Below are 4,717 nucleotides of genomic sequence, written 5' to 3' on the forward strand. Positions count from 1 at the left end.
AGAGACTTTCTTAAGAATTTTGATGTCATCTTCCCAGGACAATTGGGCTGCCTTGCTGCCGTGGGCTGAGTTTGCACATAATGCTTCCTACCACTCGTCAACTAACCAAACGCCATTTCAGGTTGTATATGGCCTTCATCCTCATGTTCCCGAATTCCGAAGCCTGCCTGTTTTCGATGTTCCGGCCGTGGAGGACACGGTGCGGAATTTTGCTGCCATCTGGACTCAAGTACGGTCTGATTTGTTGAAGGCATCCTCTCGCTATAAGACCCAGGCCGATAAGAAGCGTAGAATAGTTCCACGCATGCAAGTTGGAAGCCAGGTCTGGTTATCCACCCGGAATCTTCGTCTGAGGGTTCCTTCTATGAAATTTGCACCACGCTTCATCGGTCCCTTCTCCATAACAGAAGTCATTAATCCAGTGGCCTATCGTCTACAGTTACCCCCATACCTAAAAATCCCTAATTCCTTCCATATTTCCTTATTGAAGCCCCTGGTCCTGAATAAATTCCATAGTGCTCTACCTGCTTCTCCTCGAGTCCAGACGGAGAGAGGAGTTGAGTTTGAGGTCGCCCAGATCTTGGACTCTCGTCTACGCAAAGGTCATCTACAGTATTTGCTGGACTGGAAAGGTTACGGTCCAGAGGAATGTTGCTGGACCGATGCTCGTGATGTCCATGCTCCCACGCTCATCAGGAGATTCCATTCTGCCCATCCGGAGAAGCCTGAAGAGTGTCCTGAGGCCACCCCAAAAGGGGGGGGTACTGTCATGGCCAGGGTATTTCAGCATGGCGCTAGGCGAGTGTTACCTGTGAGGTCATTGTGGCGCGGGCTGTCTGGTAGTGGAGCTGGTGTCTGGCGGGGGGCTTTGGCTGCACGCGTTGTTGTGCGGGCCTGTTGTCACTCTGCGCTGGTAAGGCCTGGCGGCGTCTCCATTCCGTTTGGCATGGGCGCTGCCATCTTGCCTTCTGGCCATGTGATGCGGCTGGCCAATCCTGGTGAGTCACATGTTCCCTCCGGCCAGTAACAGCACGGCATGGGGTATTTAGGGAGGGTCAGTGCCTTCCTTCTTTGCCAGTGCAACATGTATCTCAGCCTAGCTGAGAGGGAGTTCTCTGTGCTTTCCTGTTCCTGTGAATCCGCTGTCTGCCAGTCTGCCTGTCAGCTCCTAGTTCCCACTGGACTACCCCGCTACCTCCATCACCCTTGGCCATACCTGAGTGCCTGAGCCTGCTGACATCCTGCGCTTCAGTTCACTACCTGCAAACCTGGCTTGTTTATTTTCAGTTCTCTATCTGCAAACCTGGCTTGTTTATTTTCAGTTTCACTACCTGCACACCTGGACTGCTCTAATTGTTTCTACCTGGACATTAACCCTTTTACTCCCACCACAGAACTCTTGTGCACATTTATATTTTCCTGGACTTTTATTTACTGCCACATTATATGTCCACTCGAGCACTTATTAAAAATCCTAGTTTTATTTACAAATCTGCTTCTGTGATCGCTCCTGCTACCACCCCGGGTCCACAAATAACCCAGAACGTAACAACAAACACATTAAAAAAATAGTTTTTTATTTTTTGGAGCACTTTGAGGGTTACACCACCCTTTAACAGACAGACGCACGCTTGTCGCTGCTGCTTTGAGGATGCAAGTGCGGCTACAGCCCACACAATTCACAAAGACAGAAAAAAGAAGAATATTTTTATTGTTTGTGTAGCACACTTTGAGGGTGTCACCACCCTTTAACAGACAGACGCACGCTTGTCGCTGCTGCATTGAGGACAGTATCATATGCAGTGACAGTAGACTTGTCAGAAATTGTTGGCACGTCCTTCAGTCTGGACCAGGTGTCCAAACCAGCCCTTGACTTATGACACAGGCGCACGCTTGGCGCTGCTACTATGTTGATGCACGTGCGGCTACATCACACACAAGTCACAAACACATTAAAAAAAATAGTTTTTTATTTTTTGGAGCACTTTGAGGGTTACACCACCCTTTAACAGACAGACGCACGCTTGTCGCTGCTGCTTTGAGGATGCAAGTGTGGCTACAGCCCAAACAATTCACAAAGACAGAAAAAAGAATATTTTTATTGTTTGTGTAGCACACTTTGAGGGTGTCACCACCCTTTAACAGACAGACGCACGCTTGTCGCTGCTGCTTTGAGGATGCAAGTGCGGCTACAACCCACACAATTCACAAAGACAGAAAAAAGAACAATATTTTTATTGTTTGTGTAGCACACTTTGAGGGTGTCACCACCCTTTAACAGACAGACGAACGCTTGTCGCTGCTGCTTTGAGGATGCAAGTACGGCTACAGCCCACACAATTCACAAAGACAGAAAAAAGAAGAATATTTTTATTGTATGTGTAGCACACTTTGAGGATGTCACCACCCTTTAACAGACAGACGCACGCTTGTCGCTGCTGCTTTGAGGATGCAAGTGCGGCTACAGCCCACACAATTCACAAAGACAGAAAAAAGAAGAATATTTTTATTGTTTGTGTAGCACACTTTGAGGGTGTCACCACCCTTTAACAGACAGATGCACGCTTGTCGCTGCTGCTTTGAGGATGCAAGTGAGGCTACAGCCCACACAATTCACAAAGACAGAAAAAAGAACAATATTTTTATTGTTTGTGTAGCACACTTTGAGGGTGTCACCACCCTTTAACAGACAGACGCACGCTTGTCGCTGCTGCTTTGAGGATGCAAGTGCGGCTACAGCCCACACAATTCACAAAGACAGAAAAAAGAACAATATTTTTATTGTTTGTGTAGCACACTTTGAGGGTGTCACCAGCCTTTAACAGACAGACGCACGCTTGTCGCTGCTGCTTTAAGGATGCAGGTGCAGCTACAGCCCACACATTTCACAAAGACAGAAAAAAAAAGAACAATATTTTTATTGTTTGTGTAGCACACTTTGAGGGTGTCACCACCCTTTAACAGACAGACGCACGCTTGTCGCTGCTGCTTTAAGGATGCAGGTGCGGCTACAGCCCACACATTTCACAAAGACAGAAAAAAAAGAACAATATTTTTATTGTTTGTGTAGCACACTTTGAGGGTGTCACCTCCCTTTAACAGACAGATGCACGCTTGTCGCTGCTGCTGAGGATGCAGGTGGAATCTAGACGGGATTTGGAACCGGGGACACACTACCTCCATCAATTGTCTAAATCCCACTGCACTAATGGCGGATACCGGACGCACGTCTAACACCTACATAGCAGTCAAGGCCTCAGTTATACGTTTTGCTTCAGGATGACTGCTGTCGTACTTCATCCTCATCGCTAGGGACTGTTGGAGGGTCAATTGTTTAGTAAAAGTAGTGATGTTCCTACTTCCTCTCTGGGATGATGAACAACTCCCAGCAACAGCACTAGGAGGAAGTGGTTCTTGATCTTTCCCTATTTTATTTTTATCGGAGAAAGTTTGGTCCTCCATTTATGTTATATTGATATATACGTGCGGCTAAAGCGCACACAAACACAGAAAATATTTTTTTATTTTTGCTGGAGAGTAGTGCACTTTGTGGGTTACACCACCCTTTAAGAAATGAGCCAGCCGGCTCTTTACTTATGGGACACAGGCGCACGCTTGGCGCTGCTCCTTTGTTGATGCACGTGCAGCCACAGTGCACACAAGTCACAAACACAGAAAATATTATTTTTTTTTGGTTTGGAGTGTACTTTGGGGGTTACAACACCCTTTAATGGTCAAGCCAGCTGGCCCTTTACTTATGACACAGGCGCATGCTTGGCACTACTTCGTTGATGTACGTGCGGCTTCTGCGCACACAATTCACAAACACAGAAAATATATATTTTTTTGGTTTGGACTGGAGTGTACTTTGGGGGTTACAGCACCCTTTAACGGTCAAGCCAGCCGGCCCTTTACTTATGACACAGGCGCACGCTTGGCACTACTTTGTTGATGCACGTGCGGCTACTGCGCACACAATTCACAAACACAGAAAATTATTTTTTTTTTAGATTGGACTGGAGTGTACTTTGGGGGTTACAGCACCCTTTAATGGTCAAGCCAGCCGGCCCTTTACTTATGACACAGGAGCACGCTTGGCACTACTTTGTTGATGCACGTGCGGCTACTGCGCACACAATTCACAAACACAGAAAATAATTTTTTTTTTGGTTTGGACTGGAGTGTACTTTGGGGGTTACAGCACCCTTTAACGGTCAAGCCAGCCGGCCCTTTACTTATGACACAGGCGCACGCTTGGCACTACTTTGTTGATGCACGTGCGGCTACTGCGCACACAATTCACAAACACAGAAAAATTTTTTTTTTTGGTTTGGACTGGAGTGTACTTTGGAGGTTACAGCACCCTTTAACGGTCAAGCCAGCCGGCCCTTTACTTATGACACAGGCGCACGCTTGGCACTACTTTGTTGATGCACGTGCGGCTACTGCGCACACAATTCACAAACACAGAAAATTATTTTTTTTTTGGTTTGGACTGGAGTGTACTTTCGGGGGTTACAGCACCCTTAACGGTCAAGCCAGCCGGCCCTTTACTTATGACACAGGCGCACGCTTGGCACTGCTTTGTTGATGCACGTGCGGCTACTGCGCACACAATTCACAAACACAGAAAATAATTTTTTTTTTAGTTTGGACTGGAGTGTACTTTGGGGGTTACAGCACCCTTTAACGGTCAAGCCAGCCGGCCCTTTACTTA

Source organism: Taudactylus pleione, unplaced genomic scaffold, assembly GCF_031769625.1.
Source record: "Taudactylus pleione unplaced genomic scaffold, aTauple2 ptg004140l, whole genome shotgun sequence".
Taxonomy (NCBI): domain Eukaryota; kingdom Metazoa; phylum Chordata; class Amphibia; order Anura; family Myobatrachidae; genus Taudactylus; species Taudactylus pleione.